Here is a 22,348-nt window from a genome sequence, read left to right on the forward strand (position 1 = left end):
TTGGAGAAGCTTGCCGGAGTGTGGTCGCCGAACTGAGATGAGGTGGTATTGGAGAAGCTTGCTGGATGGTGGTCACCGGAGTGAGAGGAGGTGGTCGCCGTCGAGAAGCTTGAGGAGGTGCTCGCCGGAGGGAGGGGTATGAAGGAGTAGGCAGGAGGAGGAGGAGGAGGAGGAGGAGGAGGAGGAGGAGGAGGAGAAGAAGAGAAGGAAGGAGGAATATAGGAGGAGGAGGAGGAGGAGGAGGAGGAGGAGGAGGAGGAGGAGAGAAGTAGGGAGGAAGAGAGGAGGAGGAAGTATGGAGGAAGAGAGGAGAAGTGAAATAGAGAAGAGGGGAGAAATGGAAGAGAGAGAATGTGAGCCGGCTAGTTTGGGCATATATACCCTAGCTAGGTCATCGCCCGCATACAAAATATGGTGGTGTGTCACGGGTGGGTTTTATTTTTTTATCAAAATTTAAAACCTAGAAAAACCCCATTTTGCTTTTTGATATAAAACACTTTTTCATCGGAGGTCATATGCAACTAGAAAAGTTGTTTTACTGAAACATAACGATCATTTTACAAAAAAAGTTTAAATTTATGTTTGTTAATTTTCAGTAAAACTAAATGACATAACACATGGGCATCTCCAAGAATTTTACTTTTTGAGTTTTCTATCAAATTTTTTCAAAAACTGGAAAGGCGGTCCGGGGGAAGGGGCGTGGAGGAAAAATCGGAGGCGTACCACCATGTTAGTACGCCGGTGGTTATCAAATTAGCACCGGCGGTTGGTGCGCTGGCGATAAAGTAGGCTCCTATTTTTGGACAGGCACGGACCTAGCAGACCCTTATCCCCGGCGCAAAGATTCTCCGCTGCTCCGGCGGTATTTGGGCACCAGCAGTGCCCATAAAATAGGTGCGCGCCGACGGAAAATACCACCGGCGTGCACCTTTTTTGGTGCGTTGGTGGTAACCTTGGGGAATGAGATCCTCTTACGTTTTGACAACTACAGAGAAACATCCTTTTTTGGTGCGTTGGTGGTAACCTTGGGGAATGAGATCCTCTTACGTTTTGACAACTACAGAGAAACATCAATCGATGTGGTTCGTTCGTGGTCCATTTGATCACGACAAGTCAGAACAGGTGTGAGAAACCGATCGCATAGAAACTGCGCCGAAAGACGATCACAGAACGTGGGGCGGTCGCGCGGCTCTGCTCGTCAATGTGCTGTTTTGCACATCAATCTAAGGTAAATCTCACTAGCTTGCCTCGCTCATTTCTCCCTATGAATTGGTAAAAGAAATAGAATGATCTGTCCTGGTAGATATAATGAGTATTACGAGGATGAAAGACAACGGATCAAACTTAAAACTGCTCTGGATCGGTGAACAATTTTAACTTAGGCTCTAAATAAAAGTTGTTGTACATGATCATACCTTTCCAATGATACCTCATTTGCACGATTTGGATCGGTGGAGGAACATTTTTTTGCCAAAACAAGATTCTTTCAGTCTGAAGAATACGAAAGACAACAGATCAAACCAAAAACTGCTCTTAATCCATTCACAATTTTGACTTTGGCTAAAAATAAAAGTTGTAGTACATGGTCATATGTTTTTAAGGATACCTTATTTGCACGATTTGGATCAACATGGGAACAGTTGTAGCCCAAACAAGATTCTGCCCAACTATCTTCTAATTACCATTGTCAGTTGTTTTGGAGGTTGATTCTGTCTTAATTGTGGTTTGCTCCTCAGGTTTGAGAAGCTCTGCTGCATAGTCTATGGAAGAAGAATCTGATATGGCAAAAGAAACACACACATCGGACCATGCTCCTGATTTTAATCGGTAAATTCCTTATCCTACACAATTGTTTCCAACATTTTCTTCGCATTTGCACAACTCTCATGCTTATTAATTTTTTATTCGCTGCAGAGTTGTACTATCTTGTTTGATACCTCATGTTGGCATGTAATTTAGAAATTCAGAGGAAGCTTGGGTATTTTGGTTGAGCTACAGTGGGCAGAAAGGCTTTGAGGTCAGGAAAAGGTATAGAAACAAAAGGACATCCGATGGTAAGGTTACATCATGTAAATTTGTTTGTGCATGCAATTGAGGGTCTTCGATCACAAGACAAAAGGGATCACTTAACCAAGTCCTCTCGAACTGAAACTAGAAACGATTGCCAAGTTCACATGAATGTTAAAATGGATCGAAAGAATAGAAATCTCGAAGTGTCTGAGCTAGTTTTCGAACACAATCACACACTACACCTACCATAAACAAGCATTCCCACATATTTTAGCACTTGCATGTTTGAGTATGAAGACATGGAAAAATTTGAACAAAAGTTTGATCTCATGAGAAAAAAAGATGAGCAAGCAAACTTGGTTGGATAGCATATATATTTTAAAAAAAATGGGCTGAATGTTATATGAAGAATGTGTTCACACTAGGAATGAGAAGTACACAATTGAGTGAGAGTCTAAACAATGACTCAAAAATCCATTTCAACTCTGATTTTGATATCATCCAGTTCTTTAAGCATTTTGAAAGGGTGGTGCAAGGAAAAAAGAATAACGAACTGAATTCAGAATTTGACTCAAGAAAAAAGATGCCTAAACTATGTATGAGGAGACCACCACCTATGCCGGTGAAGGCTAGCAAGCTTTATACACCTGATATATTTGAAGCTTTTCAAGGTGAATATGAAAGATCATTGTCAACTTGCACCAATAAATTAGACGGCTTTCATGAATATCTAGTAGGAGATTTTACCTTTGAGGAGGAGTATATAGTTACTGGTGATCCTTCGCAACAAATAGCTGTGTGCAGCTGCCGACAATTTGATAGTATTGAGCTATTGTGTGGACATGCTCTTAAAGTTCTTGATTTAATGAACATTAAGTCACTACCACCAAATTATGTGCTAAAGCGATGGACACGCACTAGTGGAAAATGGTGCTTTTGCACCGGTTGGTAAGGGTCATATGCACCGGATGCCCAACCGGTGCAAAGCATCCGGTGCAAAAGGCCCCCCCCCTTTTGCACCGGTTCAGTTGCGAACCGGTGCTAAAGGGGGCACCACGTGGCGGCCCCCGGGCGCCCGAGCGAGAGGACCTTTAGCACCGGTTCGTAATACGAACCGGTGCTAAAGGGTCTGCCGCGGCAGGAAAATGTCCCAAAACGCTGCCGCGGTAGAACCCTGCTACCGTCAATTTTTTTCGAATTATTTTTTCACTCCCTCTTTTTTTTTCCTTTTTTCAGAATTTCTAATATTTTAGTTATTTCACAAGTTTAGTCTCCAACTATCCTTATCTCTAGTCTAATTACTTGCTCGTGCTCAGACTTCCCGCTCGGTCACCCATCCTCCCACTACTCTAGCACTAGCACGCTTAACTTCCAAGTTCCTTTCCATCCCGCATCCAAGTGCTTCGCGCGCATGTATGTGATAGTACTATCATATCTATCCTATTAACATATCGGTCGATGTCATATTTCTTTATTGTTCGAATTTCAATCAATTCTTTTAATAAACAAAACTAATGATATAATAATAATCTTGAATAAATAAATAAACATTAACTTTATATTTTGTATTATTTTTAATTATTTTTAATTAATTTCAATTTTTTAAATATTTTTGCCAAACCTAAAACCTGAAATTTTGAAAAACTTATAATTTGCAGAGTGTAATCTTTATGCAGGATGCAATTATTAAATTTAATTTTAAAAAATAAAAAAATATATAAAATCCTAAATTTCTAGAAAAAACTAAAATCTTCCTGCTTTCATATTTTAATTTCGAATTTTGAGAATCTAAAAATTGGCTAACCGGGTAAACCCTGGTGAATTCGGATGTAACTTTTTCCGAGGATTTTTTTGATATATTATACGTTTTTTTTCGACGTCGTATGCAAAAGTTATTGCGGTTTTACCATTTTTCAAACTTTTTTTGCAAAAAAAATTGAAATTCAAATTTGTTAAGTTTCCCTAATAGTACATTGTGTAACATACAGGAATCTCAAAAGATTTTATTTTTTGAATTTTCTATCATTTTCTTTTCTATTTTACAGTGTTAAAAAGGCGATCCACGGGGGGGTGGAGGTGCGTGGTGAGCAGAAAAACCTTTTGCACCGGTTCGTGCTAAAGGGTAGACCTTTTGCACCGGTTCGTAACACGAACCGGTGCAAAAGGGTTCGTGGCTGACACCAACCCTTTTGCACCGGTTCGTGTTACGAACCGGTGCAAAAGGTCCCTCACGAACCGGTGTTAATGCCCCCTGGACGTCCAGACCGCACGAACCGGTGCTAATGACCCCTTTAGCACCGGTTCGTGCCAAATCCGGTGCAAAAGCTCTTTGGAGGAGAGGATAAAAGCCCTTGTTTCTACTAGTGACGGGAAGCGTGGAGTGGCACTATACAAGACAATGAGGGAAGAAATATCATCGAAAATCTAAATATGGATGCCATGCTTGGCTACAGATATATGTCCCACAAATTTCATAATTTGGCAGATCGAGCATCCAACTTTCCAGAATGTGTTGTGTTGGTATCTAGCACACTTGACGTCCTTGGTAAGCAAACTGAAGACAAAATCAGTGCATGTACAAGCATACCTTGGTTCCCACAGATGCTAGCCGCCTAGCCCACCAAATGACTTGTTTACTAATGCACGCCTAAAGAAAAAGGAGGTCGAAACAAAAACTTCAAAACGAAAAAGAACTTGGCTTGATAAGAAGCGCAAGATTAGAAAAAAGAGAGAAAACAAAACTACTTCACAGTTTGGAGAAGAGGTATGTTGCTAAATTTTGTTTTCACTGTTATCATTATGTCTATCAATTATCATAACCTCTCAATTTTATTTCACTACAAGATACATGAGGTTGGGAAGAGGCATGTAGTGGTAGTGCACAAGTTGCAAATGATATTGTTTGTAGTGGCGAAGGGGCGGAATTTGAAGTTCACAATCCCAATCTTAGCTTCACTCAACTACTAGCAGTAATTTTCTTCATATAGTTTACAGATCTAGAGAGCATAACAATTGTTTAAAAATCTTACTTTCATCTTTGTTTAATTTACAGGGACCAATCACATATGAAATCTTTACTGGATTGTGGTGAAATGTTACTGTTTTTGGATGCCATTCAGTTCAATTTTGTTATAGACAATAGTTGACATTTAATTCAGTTCTAGTGCCATTCAGATCAGTTGGTTATGGGCAGTACTTGCCATTTAGTTCAGTTAAAATTCACTGTTGGTTGCCATTTTTCAATTCTGTTAGAGCAAGTACAATAAGGTCTAGTCAGCTGGCTACAAAGAATAAAATAATATATTTGTGCCTAGTTGGAGGAGAGAGAAGATGAAAGAGAATGTAAGTGGGCTCTTATGCAAGAGCTAGCTCTAGCACGTGCTCCTAGCCAAGGTGTGTAAATGAAAGGTGGGCCATATATTGAAAAAGTAGTACATTCTTATAGCCAACTATTATACTTGTTAGCTACATGTTAACTATAGATGACATGCAATGATTCTTATAGCCAACAACCGGCTATACTATTGGAGTTACTCTTAGCAGCAACGATTTGCATTCAGTTCGGTTCTTATTTGTGTTGTCGATAATAGTAAGCACACGTATAATTCAGTGCTAATGGAATAATCGTTGAACTAATTCAGCACACATATCTAGTTCTTTCTTATCAATTTGCAGTTGCGCACACATAGTTTACTGGAACAATCCTTGAGCACTCATCTATAATATCTAAATTACAGCAACCCACTAAGGAAATTCTCTCAACATGCAAGCATGCCACATCATGTTTTCAGTTTTCAATGAGTTGTATGCCATGTCACTGTCCTTCCACGTCAGTCTATTCCATTTTAGTTGAAAGGTTCATTCAATGAGTTGTATGCCATGTCACATTCCTTCCACGCCAGTCTATTCCATTTTAGTTGAAAGGTTCGGCCGTCTCACTGTTTCAGTTTAGATCAATCAGGGCCTCTTATTGGTTCAGCCCGCAGGCCCACTACAGTGTGCATACCTTTATCTTCCTTTTATTCTCAAACTGGTCGTCTTCTCGAACGATTCTGACCGCTCCATCATAAACACTCTCGACAACAACCACTGGCGATTTGCCTCCCCTCTTTCCAATCAATCCAGTGATGATTCACTCACTGAACTCTCCCCACGATCTCCGTGAATATTGGAAACTGATGGAGTAATCGGAAGAGTTTGCGCATGATTTTTCCTTTTTAAACTCTGACCTCCACCGTCATTGTATTTTCTCTTATGGCGTCGCTGTTGGTTGTCTTCTGTTGAAATATTGGGTCCACATTAAGTGGCCCACAGTAGATTTCACATTTCCCTATAAATCTCAAAGCCCATATAGTGGCAGCCTTGTGAGTTTGAGCCCAAGTTGGTGGCAGCTCACTAGGGAGTGGCAAGAGGTGGGAAGTTTAGTCCCACATGGAAAGTTGGGAGGAAGTTAGACCACCTTATAAGGTGGGTTGTTCCACCACTAGTAAGTGAGTGAGAATAGGAGTGTTACACGCGCGCTCCTCCTCCTCCTCCTCGCTCGTCTCGACACGTCACGTCACGTCACGTCACGTCACGTCACGTCGGTGAGTGGATTGAGCCTCGAGCCGAGACTTTCCTTACTTTTTGCAGCTCAGGAAAACGAACAGAGTCCTAGACGGACGCGTCGCAGTTAGTCGGTTCGGGTCGCTCCCGAGCCGTGGGCTATCTGTAACCGACTCGAAACGTGCGCGCTACGTGGGCGTGCCCCACGTTGCCTAGGGTTTCCTGAGGGTTTTGCCACCTCTCTCTGCTTGCGCCGCCATCATAGCTTACTCCATCCCGTGCGCCGACGTGCATCTGCGAACGGGAGAGCAGGTCTCCGGAACCGCTCGTCCTCGCGATCCTGTACGGGAGAGGGCGAATTAGGTTTTTGGGAAGCGCTCTGCGCGACTGCTCAAGCTCTTCATCACGGGTCGTCTTCCGTCCAAGTCGGGCGGTGCTGCCTACCGTCGTCTTCAACGCCGTCTACTTCGACCCGTCGTCCCTGTCGTCCACAACGTTGTCATCAACAACGTTACTGCTGCGACATCATCTGCTACACCTCCACCGCCACCTCCACCAGATCGGTACGTGCGACATACCTCGATTTGTTTAGCGATGGATGTTGTACTGTTTGCTTTGCTACTGTTCATGTTGATCACTGCATCTAGTATGTTCGATTTTCACATGTTAGTAGTTACTGTCGTCATGCTTAATATTCTGGAATTAATCATGAAAATTGTGCCTAATTATCCAACATCTTCTTATCGTCGCTGTTGCTGGTGAGCTACCCATTCCGCTTCTCCATGGTTCCAATAATCCCTTCATTCTTACATACCGTTCTGACGAGTACTGGTTGTAATATCTTCCATCCATTAGCATCTGGGATTAGGGGCAGCTTTTTATCATATACATCAAAAGGAATCAGAGAACTAACATGCCATGCCTTCACAATCCCTTTATTCTTGCTGGCTTCATGTTTCGTAGGCACGTACAGATACATGACATGGCATTAGTGCATCTTTACTTCCTGAGGTGCGGAACTCCTTGGGTTACTCCATCCTCGCTGCATACCCATACTCTCGCGTCTCCCACCGGTACGTATTCCTTCCATCTTTTTCCAATTTATTATTTTTGTTTTACTTACCGAACTAGGTACATGTAAAATAGTTACCTACTTGGATCTTTTGTTTGCTCCAATGCTTGTATGTTTTTTCAGGGAAGCTAATCCATGTATGTTAGATAAGTAGCTACATATACATGTGTCCATAATAACTCATTTTAAGTTAGTATCACCCTTTGCCTCTTGTGATCCAGTAGCGTTTCTTAGATTTACCAACATGGATATAGCAGAAGGTTTAAGTATACAAGTTTGAAATTAGCTCCTTCCGAGCAACAAGTTTCCCAAAATAATTATGAGAGCTGAAATATTATGTTGTAGATGACTCTGCCTTTATAGAGCTTATGAGAGCTGAGAAGAGACCTATACAATCTATACATACACATCATAAATATCTTAGGACCTTGCCTGCTAATTTTTGTTTTCAATGCCTGATTAGTAGAACCGCAGCAACGCGCGGGGTATCATCTAGTTTATATATAACACAGCCAGTCTTTACACACAGCAGCCTGTACAGTTTGCCAGTTTAACACGCAGTAGGAACTGAAGTTCGTATTCAGTCAAAACAACAAGCAACTACTGCTCCTCTGCTTGGAACGGCGGCATGGCTACCATGCCGACACCACTCCTTCTCCTCCGCTTGGAGGACATGGCCGGCGTGCGCCAGGGAAGCGATGCCGCAGCGGTCAAGTGCAGCGACCAGGCCGACCGATGACAGGCACTCCTGCTCCTCCGCTTGGATGACGCCGCCGACGTGCGCCGGGGCAGCAACAACGCAGAAGCCGAGCGCAATCAGGCACGGGGCTGGTTGAGAGCTCCCTCGACGGCGTAGTGCAGCTGGCCACCACCGTGGTGTTGGGCACGCCGGCGAGCGAACAGCGACGGCAAGGGAAGGGGAATTCTAGGCGGGAGTTCTTTTTCTGAGTTGGAGCGTCCTGTTTCCGTCTCCGCTTGGGACGCACATGTATAGCTCCGTATCTGGTGTATAGTACAGTTTTGCGCAGTTTATTGGAGCGAAAGATTCTATTTGGTGGCCCATCCTCCTCTCCGTGTACGCCTCGCTCCCCCCCCCCCCCCCACACACACACCTAAGGCTGGCAATGGGTCGGGTTTGGTCGGGTCGACCTAAACTAGACCCATGCCCATCACCCTTATCGGGCACACCTGTGACCCACGACCCTACCCATGGGTAAGAAACGATACCCATGCCCAAATCCATCGGGCAACCCGACCCTATCGGGCAACCCATCGGGTACAAAAAATGGAGAGTTTGACGCAACCAAATATCTAGAACACATCGGCACATTGTTGGGATGCCACGACAAAGAGTGGTGTATTCCCGTTCATGGCTTTGTGACTAAAAGTAGTACTAATATGCACATGTTTAGTGTTTAGATAAAAGAGCTTTGTGTGTAAATGATGTATATTGTCTACATGTATAATGTATGTGTATCATAGCTTACGTACCATATAAAATTATGCAATTATTTTAATTAGTAATATTAATCGGGTGACCCATCGGGCAACCCGTGGGCATAGACTGATACCCATGCCCAACCCACGACTAATCGGGTTGCCCATGGGTTATTTCCATGGGCGAACATCGGGACCCATACCCTACCCATTTGGGTCGGGTGCCCATGGGCGGACGTACCCATGGGTCGAATTGCCGGCTTGACCCACACCCCTCCGAGCCCACTCCTGTCTTCCCTTTCTGCACACGACTGTAGCCGCGCCGACGCTATTACCGGAAGCATCCAAAGTTTCAAAAGCGTCGCGCATCTCCTCTGTACAGATATGTAGATCCCAGTTAATTAGCGAGATCTTGAACTGCCTGCAAGATCTACATCGCTATGTCGCCGTGATCTGGATTCAAAGGAGATGAAGGCAATCCAGATTCGTCTCTGCAAAGCGGTGATCTCGCCGGAGATTCTGAGCTTGGATAAGAGGTAATCTTCACACAGCTGCTCCATAACTACCAGCCCGTTGCTAAAAACATTCTCGTCGGTTTAATTTATTTTATCAATTCCGTTTCCCCACCAGAGCTACGCCGACCACGACGCCTTCTTGGACCTGCCTCGAGAGATCCTTGATCCGTGCTTCGCCGGGCCGGATCTCAACATGCATCAAAGGTGCCGTCATGGAGAGGCCCCTCAGAGGAAGGTAGCGCTCGACATGGCTGCTACAGGGAGAAGATTTCTTGGATGCCCTCGGCAGGTTAGCAAAATACCATATAAGTAGATGGTTACTTTTTTATCGCTAATGATGTGCGTGGAGTTCATCATCGCTAATTCGTTCTTAGATATTAGATAATAGTGAACTGGAATTTGAGATTCCCTTCATGGGGTGAAGGACACTTGATATTAAATAATAAACCTATACCATTATGGGGCTGTTAGCAGTAAAAGGGATTTTTTTGTTCGGTGTCAACATGGACCAGTGAACAATGGTAGTTATCCTCCTCCTAACCTTAGGTGTCTAAAGGGGATCAGAGGACACAAAGATCTATCTAACTTTAACACCAATGCAGATGCCACACAGCCGTAATCACGGTTGATTTGGTGCGGTTAGGTGTTTGCGAAGCTGCTCATGTTCTGAAAGTTTGCTTAAGCATTGATTTGTTTAGATGATCTATGTTTGGTATATATGTCGATATCCAATACAGCAGACGCACAAGCCGATCACCATTTCAGATGGATTGCATCAGAATTGTTTGCTTGCTTATTAACACGATATTGGTTGATGAACCTTGGAATCCTATTTTAACTAGGTCCTTGATTCACTTGTGGAGCTTGGTTGGTTTACACTCTAGAGAGGGTACCACGTCAGGTGAATCGAAGTCTCCCATTGATCAAGCATACATAGTGCTTTGGACTGAGAAAAACAACCTCCAGGTTGCATTTGAACAAATGGAGCACAAGTTGAAGACAAGAGAGTTCAAGCTTAAGGAAATGATCCACAACAGCGAGAAAGCCTCTTGCAGCTTGAACATCTACGCCAACGTGTGCATATCTGCCGTCAGTATAGCTGTTACTATGTTTGCTCTACTTGTGGTTGTGTTCCTGAAACAGGCCGTGAGATATATTGTATCCTTTAGATTTTGCAAACCCGCATGCAATCCTGCATCCTTCCTTTACTTATTTCCCGGTGAACATGTTATCAGCTTCATAACTTAAGGGTCTGTTGGAGCTTTGGGTGTTACGCTATTTTTCCGTCTCTGTTAAATTGATACCTGTAATACACTAACTCCTGCAAAAGTTTTTTTATATGCACCATGGTCCATCTATGATCCACTCTAACCTGAAATGACTTTTGTAAACAATTATGATGTACTCATGCTTGACGGATGCAGTACTCTATGCAGCTACACTCCGGTACCACATACGTTGCTGTGTCAGTACTCTGTAGCAACTTCTGGGACTGTATAGAGGTTCTTTGAGACGTCGAATTTAAGAACTGGTCCGTGTCCAGAGTGATATCGCAAAATGAATCATAGAAAATGCAGCCTTTGTCTCCTAGAACGGATGTGCTGTTACAGGAGAAAATAATAATATGTGTGGTAAAATGTTCTGTTATTTGCTGTACTTATTCAGGAAGATTGCAGTACCCTGTGTAGCAGCTTCCCGCACGATAGATGTTACTGATCTTTTTTATGTTTCGAATTTTAGAGGATTTGGTTCTGACAATGTATTTTAATCTGGGCCGTATGGAGCATCGTAAGAATGTAGATCACAGTGGCAATTTCAATATAACCATAGGAAAAATACTAGCCTCTGGCTTACAGAACGCATTTCGAAGATTCATGCAAATTCATGTTTGGACGTTTCAGGCAAATTACTCTGTAGCAACTTCCGGTACTATAGATGCTATTGTTCTGTTTTTTATTATATAGAATTATAGAGGATTGTATTTTAATCTGGGCCGTATGGAGCATCGTAAGAATGTGGCTCAAAGGGGCAATCTCAAAATAACCATAGAAAATACTAGCCTTCTATAACCGTACCCGTGTCGACAGTTTGTGGCCTGTATAAAAGATGCGGTTCTTCACCAAATACTATGCGGTACTTAATACGTCATCCATATCGTACGATACGATAATCATAAAGTACTTGAGATATCCTCTATGGTATTTGTGGCCAAAAAAGCCCGTAATCCTATAGGAAAATAAAACACCTGCATAGAACCTTGTTGCAACTAAAAGAGGAGACAAGACACACACAAAAAACTTATGAATTACACTTTTGCACAAATTTTAACCTCGATCATACTCATATGGGTTATCATAAACTTCTTATGATATACTCTGACCACCGGTTTTGAGTCACGATAGCCAAGTTCACAATGAAATTTTCCTTAATTCTCATTGTACAAAATAGCCTTAGGGTACGACATAGCCGTGTCCACGATTCACGAAAATTCAGAGTGATGCTACAATTAAGAGTGATACATGTGGTAGTGGTACACATCATACTACAATTAAGAATATCCATATGGTACACGTCATACTACAATGAGCAAAAGAAACAATGTGATTAGGTAAGTCCAGCATGGAATTTCCCTTTATTCTTAGTGTAAGAACAAATAACAATTGAATTCCTTGGCGCACCCAGATACCTTCGGGTGTCGACATTTCGTTTATCTATAAAGGATGCGGTTCCTCACCAACTGCTATGCGGTCCTTAGCACGCCATCCATATCGTACCCTAGGTTTATCATAAATTACTTGATATTTGTGCCAAAAACTCTTTAACCCTCCAGGAAATTAAAACACACCTTGTCGCAACTCAAAAAGGTGACAAGTCACACAAAAAAAAGTCTTACAAATTACGCTTTCACTCACTTTTTTAGCCTAGCTCGTACCGATATGGGTTTTTGAGACATCGATGGATTATGCTTGTATACATCTATTTCATGGTAGGCAAGTCCAGCATGAAAGATTTCCTTTCTCGTACCGATATGGGTTATCATAAAGTTACCCATCCACCCTCCCAAGTTCAGACTCAGAGGGCGGACGCGCACATCAGCCATGGGGCAGCGGGACTGTTGCGACTACGACGACGACTGCTGCAACTGTAGCTGGACAGAAATCGCCATCTGGAACGTCGTCGGCATCGTACTCATGGTCGTCCTCATCCTCGCCATTGTTGTCATCAAGCCGCCCAAATCCACCACCGACGACGCCCTCCTTATGCGCTTCTCCCTCTACCCGTCCACCAGCGCCTCCACGTCCCAACTCCAGCTCCTCTCCTACAATGCCACCGTCACCATCTCATTGTGCAACCCCAACATGTACTACGACATGAGCTAAAGCAACCTGGCCACCGTCTTCTCCTTGTAAGGCACCAAGTTTGATGAGGGAGGCACCATCCGGACCTTCGACTAGGGCGCACACCGCCGCCGACACCCTCCTCATGCACTTCTCTCTCTACCCGTCCACCAACGCCTCCACGTCCCAGCTCCAGCTCCTCTCCTACAATTCCACTGTCACCATCTCCCTGCGCAACCCCAACATGTACTACAACATGAGCTAAAGCGACCTGGCCACCGTATTCTTCTTCGACGACACCAAGTTTGACGAGGGAGGCACCATCCGGGCCTTCGACCACGGTGCACACCGCCGATGACGCCCTCCTCATGCGATTCTCCCTCTACCCATCCACCAACGCCTCCACGTCCCAGCTCCAGCTCCTCTCCTACAATGCCACCATCACCATCTCCCTGCGCAACCCCAACATGTACTACAACATGAGCTAAAGCGACATGGCCACCGTCTTCTCCTTCGACGGCACCAAGTTTGACGAGGGAGGCACCATCCGGGCCTTCAACCGGGGCGCGAAGAAGGCCACCGCCGTGTGTGTAAAGGTGGGGGAGTCGCCAAGGCCCTGCCCAAGCTGTCGGTGGCCGTCCCAGCGGAGTTCACCAAAGAAAAGGAGGAAGGGCAGTTCCAGATCGAAGTGAGGTTGGACGGCGTCATGCAGTACAAGGGTCGCACCGAGAAGTGCCCCGTCTCCATCATCTGCCCGCTCAAGTTGCAGCTCATCGACCCAGATGTCGCCACCACTGCCTTCCAACAGACCAAGTGCACCATCCACCTCTCTCAAGAAGGGAGAAGTCGGAGACTAAAAATGTATATGCGGTCCTTATCACACCAGCCATACCGAACGCTAGGTCGATCGTAAAGTACTTGAGATATCACATATGGTTTTTGCAAATAGTCCTTAACCCTCTCATAAAGGAGACAAGTCATAACAAAAATTCCTTAAGAATTACACAATAACATCAATGTTATCCCTGCTAATACTCTAGGTGTGATATCGTCGTATTATGGTGTGACCTAGTATAGCCATGCAGTTCTTAACAAAAAAACATATCGTACACTAGGTAAATATCGTAAAGTCCTTATGTATCATCTATGCATCGGCTTGTCTCCGATAATCGAGAGGATCAATTATCCTGCGACCCTTAAGAAAAGAAAAAAAGAATCACCCACATGGTACATTGTTGCATCTCATAGAGGTGACAAGTAAAGTAACAAACTTTTTAAGAATATCACGGTTGAAACCCTTATAGCGCTACTCATACCTCCTGGTGTGATATTGCCGTCTTGTCGATTTGATCTTGTAGTCTATACCGATATGAGTTATCATAAAGTCCTTATGATATATTCTGATCACCGGTTTTGAGTCACGATAGCCAAGTCAAGCATGAAAATTTCCTTAATTCTCGCCAAATAGCCTTCGGGTGCGACATAGCCGTGTCCACGATTCACGAAAATTCAGAGTGATACTACAATTATGAGTGATACATGTGGTACACTGATGTCTACGCACGCTTCTATTCCTGTAGACAGTGTTGGGCCTCCAAGAGCAAAGGTTTGTAGAACAGCAGCAAGTTTTCATTAAGTGAATCACCCAAGGTTTATCGAACTCGGGGAGGTAGAGGTCAAAGATATCCCTCTCAAGCAACCCTGCAATTACGATACAAGAAGTCTCTTGTGTCCCCAACACACCTAATACACTTGTCAGATGTATAGGTGCACTAGTTCGGCGAAGAGATAGTAAAATGCAAGTGATATGGATGAGTATGAGTGGTAATAACAATCTGAAATAAATCTGGCAGCAAGTAAACATGCAGTAGAACAGTAAATAAACGGTGATTCGATATTTGGAAACAAGGCCTAGGGATCATACTTTCACTAGTGGACACTCTCAACAATGATCAATAAATAAATAACTTCTCTTCACTTGTGCTAGTTCTCACACTCTCTTGTTGGATAACAAACACCATTCATTGTGTAGGGCTATAAAAGCACACCTCAAGCCGGAGTAAACAAGCTCCACAACATCCGGAGTTCATATTAAAGTAACCTCTAGAGTGCATAATAGACCGTTGCAATTTAGACCGAGTACTAACATAGCATACACACTGTCAACAATAGCTATGAAAGGGGGAATAGATCGCATCAATACTATCATAGTAATAGTTAACTTCATAATCTACAAGAGATTACAATCATAACCTACGCCAAGTACTACATGATGCACACACTGTTAACATTACATCATGGAGGAGGAATAGAATACTTTAATAACATCACTAGAGTAGCACATAGATTAATAGTGATACAAAGCTCATGATCACATAAAGATCACATGGGAGAGAGAGATGAACCACATAGCTACCGGTAAAGCCCTTAGCCTCGGGGGAGAACTACTCCCTCCTCATCATAGGAGATAGCGATGGCGATGAAGATGGCGGTGGCGTCGATGGAGATGGCTTCCGGGGGCAATTCCCCGTCCCAGCGGCGTGCCGGAACAGAGATTTTGTCCCCCGAACTTGGCTTCGCGATGGCGGCGGCTGCGTAACTTTTCTCATATCGTGGCTTATCTTTTTAGGGTTTTCGCGACGGAGAGACTTTATAGGCGGAAGGGCAGCCTCGGAGGGGTCCTGAGGGACCCACACCATAGGGGGGCGCGGGCCCCATGCTGGCTGCGCCGCCCTATGGTTACGGCCCCTCGTGGCCCCACTTCGTGTGCTCTTCGGTCTTCTGGAAGCTCCGTGGAAAAATAAGACCCTGGGCGTTGATTTCGTCCAATTCCGAGAATATTTCCTTTGTAGGATTTCTAAAACCAAAAACAGCAGAAAACAGGAACTGGCGCTTCGGCATCTTGTCAATAGGTTAGTGCCGGAAAATGTATAATAATGATGTAAAGTGTGTATAAAACATGTGAGTATTGTCATAAAAGTAGCATGGAACATAAGAAATTATGGATACGTTTGAGACATATCAAGCATCCCCAAGCTTAGTTCCTACTCGCCCTCGAGTAGGTAAACGATAACAAGGATAATTTCTGAAGTGACATGCTATCATAATCTTGATCAATACTATTGTAAAGCATATGACATGAATGAAGTGATTCGAAGCAATGGTAAAGACAATGATTAAACAACTGAATCATATAACAAAGACTTTTCATGAATAGTACTTTCAAGACAAGCATCAATAAGACTTGCATAAGAGTTAACTCATAAAGCAATAAATTCTTAGTAGAAAGTTTTGAAGCAACACAAAGGAAGATATAAGTTTCAGCAATTGCTTTCAACTTCAACATGTTTATCTCATGGATAATTGTCAACACAAAGTAATATGATGAATGCAAATAAGCAAGTATGTAGGAATCAATGCACACAGTTGACACAAGTGTTTGCTTCTAAGATAGAAGGAAATAGGTAAACTGACTCAACATAAAGTAGAATAATGGCCCTTCCCAGAGGGAAGCATGGATTACTATTTTTGTGCTAGAGCTTTTCATTTTGAAAACATAGAAACAATTTTGTCAACGGTAGTAATAATTCATATGTGTTATGCATAAGACATCTTATAAGTTGCAAGCCTCTGATACGTCTCTAACGTATCTATAATTTCTGATGTTCCATGCTTGTTTTATGACAATTCCTACATGTTTTGCTCACACTTTATAATGATTTTATGCATTTTCCGAACTAACCTATTAACAAGATGCCGAAGTGCCAGTTCCTGTTTTCTGCTGTTTTTGGTTCCAGAAAGGCTATTCGGGCAATATTCTCGGAATTCGACGAAACAAAGACCAAACATCTTATTTTTCCCGGAAGGCTCCAGAACACCGAAGGAGAGTCGGAGGCGGGCCAGGGGGGCCCCACACCACACCTGGGCGCGGGCCCAGGCCTGGCCGCGCCGCCAGGTGGGGAGGGCGCCCTGGTGCCCCTCCTGCGCCGCCTCTTCGCCTATATAAGCCCTTTCGACCTAAAAACGCGATACAGATTGACGAAACTCCAGAAAGACTCAAGGGCGCCGCCGCCATCGCGAAACTCCAATTCGGGGGATAGAATCTCTGTTCCGGCACCCTGCCGGGACGGGGAAGTGCCCCCGGAAGCCATCTCCATCGATGCCACCGCCTCCATCATGCTCCGTGAGTAGTTCCCCCATGGACTACGGGTTCTAGTTGTAGCTAGTTGGTACTCTCTCTCCCATGTACTTCAATACAATGATCTCATGAGCTGCCTTACATGATTGAGATTCATCTGATGTAATCGGTGTTGTGTTTGTTGGGATCCGATGAATTGTTACATTATGATCAGTCTATCTATATAAGTTTGTGAAGTTATTGTTGCTGCAATATTGTTGTGTTTAATGCTTGTCACTAGTGCACGAGTGGCATGATCTTAGATTTAAGCTCTACATGTATTGCTTAGAATGTATCTACAAGTTGTTTGCACATATTGCTGTCCGGAACCTGAGGCCTCAAAGTGAAAGAAATTGGGACAACCGGAGGGGAAGGCTGTGATATGAGGATCACATGTTTTCACCAAGTATTAATGCTTTGCTCCGGTGCTCTATTAAAAGGAGTACCTTAATTGCCAGTAGATTCCTGATACGTCTCAAACGTATCTATAATTTCTTATGTTCCATGCTACTTTTATGATGATACTCACATGTTTTATACACATTATATGTCATTATTATGCATTTTCCGGCACTAACCTATTAACGAGATGCCGAAGAGCCGATTCTTTGTTTCTGCTGTTTTTGGTTTCAGAAATCCTAGTAAGGAAATATTCTCGGAATTGGACGAAATCAACGCCCAGGGTCCTATTTTTGGACGAAGCTTCCAGAAGACCGAAGAGTCAAGGAAGTGGGGCCACGAGGTGGCCACACCACCAGGCGGCGCGGCCCAGGCCCTGGCCGCGCCAGCCTGTGGTGTGGGCCCCTCGGGCGGCCCCCTGACCTACCCTTCCGCCTACAAATAGCCTTCGTCGCGAAACCCCCAGTACCGAGAGCCACGATACGAGAAAACATACTGAGACGCCGCCGCCGCCAATCCCATCTCGGGGGATTCTGGAGATCACCTCCGGCACCCTGCCGGAGAGGGGAATCATCTCCCGGAGGACTCTACACCGCCATGGTCGCCTCCGGATTGATGTGTGAGTAGTTCACCCCTGGACTATGGGTCCATAGCAGTAGCTAGATGGTCGTCTTCTCCCCCATTGTGCTATCATTGTCTGATCTTGTGAGCTGCCTATCATGATCAAGATCATCTATCTGTAATGCTACATGTGTGTTTGTTGGGATCCGATGAATAGAGAATACTATGTTATGTTGATTATCAATCTATGTGTTGTTTATGATCTTGCATGCTCTCCGTTGTTAGTAGAGGCTCTGGCCAAGTTTTTGCTAGTAACTCCAAGAGGGAGTATTTATGCTCGATAGTGGGTTCATGCCTCCATTAAATGCAGGACGATGTGACAGAAAGTTCTAAGGTTGTGGATGTGCTGTTGCTACTAGGGATAAAACATTGATGCTATGTTCGAGGATATAGTTATTGATTACATTACGCGCCATACTTAATGCAATTGTCTGTTGCTTGCAACTTAATACCGGAAGGGGTTCGGATGATAACCTGAAAGTGGACTTTTTAGGCATAGATGCATGCTGGATAGCGGTCTATGTACTTTGTCGTAATGCCCAATTGAATCTCACAATACTCATCATGTCATGTATGTGCATTGTCATGCCCTCTCTATTTGTCAATTGCCCAACTGTAATTTGTTTACCCAATATGCTATTTCTTATGGGAGAGACACCTCTAGTGAACTGTGGACCCCGGTCCATTCTTTTACATCGAATACAATCTACTGCAATAATGTTTCTACTGTTCTCTGCAAACAATCACCATCCACACTATACATCTAATCCTTTATTACAGCAAGCCGGTGAGATTGACAACCTCACTGTTTCATTGGGGCAAAGTACTTTGGTTGTGTTGTGCAGGTTCCACGTTGGCGCCGGAATTCCTGGTGTTGCGCCGCACTACACTCCGTCACCATCAACCTTCAACGTGCTTCTTGGCTCCTACTGGTTCGATAAACCTTGGTTTCTTACTGAGGGAAAACCTGCTGCTATACGACATCATACCTTCCTCTTGGGGTTCCCAACGAACGTGTGAGTTACACGCCATCAAGCAGTTTTTCTGGCGCCGTTGCCGGGGAGATCAAGACACGCTGCAAGGGGAGTCTTCACAATCCAACCTCTTTGCTTTGTTTTTGTCTTGCTTTATTTTATTTACTACTTTGTTTGCTGCATTATATCAAAAAAAAAGTTGCTAGTTTTACTTTATTTACTATCTTGTTTGCTATATTAAAAACACAAAAAATTAGTTACTTGCATTTACTTTATCTAGTTTACTTTATTTACTGTTGCTAAAATGAATACTGCTGAGAATACTAAGTTGTGTGACTTCACAACCACAAATAATAATGATTTCTTATGCACACCTATAGCTCCACCCGCTACTACAGCGGAATTCTTTGAAATTAAACCTGCTTTACTGAATCTTGTTATGCGAGAGCAATTTTCTGGTGTTAGTTCTGATGATGCTGCTGCCCATCTCAATAATTTTGTTGAACTTTGTGAAATGCAAAAGTATAAAGATGTAGATGGTGACATAATAAAATTAAAATTGTTCCTTTTCTCACTAAGAGGAAGACCTAAAGATTGGTTGCTATCTCTGCCTAAGAATAGTATTGATTCATGGACTAAATGCAAGGATGATTTTATTGGTAGATATTATCCCCCTGCTAAAATTATATCTTTGAGGAGTAGCATAATGAATTTTAAGCAATTAGATACTGAGCATGTTGCACAAGCATGGGAAAGAATGAAATCTTTGGTTAAAAATTGCCCAACCCATGGACTGACTACTTGGATGATCATCCAAACCTTTTATGCAGGACTGAATTTTTCTTCACGGAACCTATTGGATTCAGCTGCTGGAGGTACCTTTATGTCCATCACTCTTGGTGAAGCAACAAAGCTTCTTGATAATATGATGATTAATTACTCTGAATGGCACACGGAAAGAGCTCCACAAGGTAAGAAGGTAAATTCTGTCGAAGAAACCTCTTCCTTGAGTGATAAGATTGATGCTATTATGTCTATGCTTGTGAATGATAGGACAAATATTGATTCTAATAATGTTTCGTTAGCTTCATTGGTTGCACAAGAAGAACATGTTGATGTAAACTACATTAAAAATAATAATTTCAACAACAATGCTTACCGGAACAATTCTAGTAACAACTATAGACCATATCCTTATAATAATGGCAACGGCTATGGTAATTCTTATGGGAATTATTACAACAATAATAGGAATACACCCTCTGGTCTTGAAGTCATGCTTAAATAATTTATTAGTACACAAACTGCTTTTAACAAATCTGTTGAAGAAAAGCTTGGGAAAATTGATATACTTGCTTCTAAAGTTGATAGTCTTGCTGCTGATGTTGATCTTTTGAAATTGAAAGTTATGCCTAATAGGGATAATGAAAATAAAATTGTTACTACAGCAAATGCCATCCAAGTTAGAATTAATGAGAATATAAGATTAATGGCTGAATTGCATGCTAGGTGGGAAAGAGAAGAAAATGAAAAACTAGCTAAAAAGAATAATGTAGCTAAAGTTTGGACTATTACCACCACTAGCAATGCTAATGCTACACATGTTGCTGCACCTCCTACTAATAATGGTAAAATAATTGGTGTTAGCAATGTTTCTACTCCTAATGCAAAGCGAGCAAAACTGCCTGAAACTGCTAAAACTGCTGAAACTGCCTGTGATAAAACTGCTGAATTTTTTTCCAACATTGGGGACAATGATCCCATTGCCTTAGATCATAATGGTTTGGATTTTGATGATTGCCACATCTCTGAAGTTATAAAGTTCTTACAAAAACTTGCTAAGAGTCCTAATGCTAGTGCTATAAATTTGGCTTTCACAAAACATATTACAAATGCTCTCATAAAAGCTAGAGAAGAGAAACTAGAACGCGAAACTTCTATTCCTAGGAAGCTAGAGGATGGCTGGGAGCCCATCATTAAGATGAAGGTCAATGATTTTGATTGTAATGTTTTATGTGATCTTGGTGCAAGTATTTCTGTTATGCCTAAGAAAATTTATGATATGCTTGACTTGCCACCATTAAAAAATTGTTATTTGGATATTAATCTTGTTGATAATGCTATAAAGAAACCTTTGGGGAGAGTTGATAATGTTCGCATTACCGTTAACAATAACCTTGTCCCCGTTGATTTTGTTGTCTTGGATATTGAATGCAATGCATCTTGTCCCATTATATTGGGAAGACCTTTTCTTCGAACTGTTGGTGCTACCATTGATATGAAGGAAGGTAATATTAAATATCAATTTCCTCTCAAGAAAGGTATGGAACACTTCCCTAGAAAGAGAATGAAGTCACCTTTTGATTCTATCATTAGAACAAATTATGATGTTAATGCTTCATCTCTTGATAATACTTGATATACACTTTCTGCGCCTAGCTGAAAGGCGTTAAAGAAAAAAGCGCTTATGGGAGACAACCCATGTTTTTACTACAGTAATTTTGTTTTATATTTGAGTCTTGGAAGTTGTTTACTACTGTAGCAACCTCTCCTTATCTTAGTTTTATTGCATTGTTGTGCCAAGTAAAGTCTCTAATAGAAGTATGATACTAGATTTGGATTACTGCGCAGAAACAGTTTTTTTGCTGTCACGAATTTGGGTCTAATTCTCTGTAGGTAACTCAGAAAATTATGCCAATTTACGTGAGTGATCCTCAGATATGTACGCAACTTTCATTAGTTTTAAGTTTTTTCATTTGAGCAAGTCTGGTGCCTGTTAGAAATTCGTCTTTACGAACTGTTCTGTTTTGACAGATTCTGCCTTTTATTTTGCATTGCCTGTTTTGTCATGCTAGATGGATTTTTCGATTCCATTGACTTTCAGTAGCTTTGTGCAATGTCCAGAAGTATAAAGAATGATTGTGTCACCTCTGAATATGTGAATTTTAATTGTGCACTAACCCTCTAATGAGTTGCTTTGAGTTTGGTGTGGAGGAAGTTTTCAAGGATCAAGAGAGGAGGATGATATACACTATGATCAAGGAGAGTGGAAGCTCTAAGCTTGGGGATGCCCCGGTGGTTCACCCCTGCATATATCAAGAAGACTCAAGCGTCTAAGCTTGGGGATGCCCAAGGCATCCCCTTCTTCATCGACAACATTATCAGGTTCCTCCCCTGAAACTATATTTTTATTCCGTCACATCTTATGTACTTTGCTTGGAGCGTCTGTTTGTTTTTGTTTTTGTTTTGTTTGAATAAAG

The 22,348-nt window shown here is 42.6% G+C and overlaps 1 long non-coding RNA gene and 1 pseudogene across 1 annotated transcript; both read left to right on the forward strand.

Moving 5' to 3' along the window:
* The first annotated feature begins 9,337 nt into the window (after positions 1–9,337).
* Positions 9,338–10,926, forward strand: LOC127341847 (uncharacterized). The gene is made up of 3 exons (XR_007875933.2): positions 9,338–9,600; positions 9,695–9,868; positions 10,422–10,926. It is a non-coding gene; the product is annotated as an uncharacterized lncRNA (long non-coding RNA).
* A 1,751-nt stretch (positions 10,927–12,677) lies between these two features.
* On the forward strand, positions 12,678–13,830 carry LOC127339470 (uncharacterized; annotated as a pseudogene).
* The last annotated feature ends 8,518 nt before the right edge of the window (positions 13,831–22,348 follow it).

The sequence above is a fragment of the Lolium perenne genome, chromosome 3 (assembly GCF_019359855.2).
Source record: "Lolium perenne isolate Kyuss_39 chromosome 3, Kyuss_2.0, whole genome shotgun sequence".
In the NCBI taxonomy this organism is placed as follows: domain Eukaryota; kingdom Viridiplantae; phylum Streptophyta; class Magnoliopsida; order Poales; family Poaceae; genus Lolium; species Lolium perenne.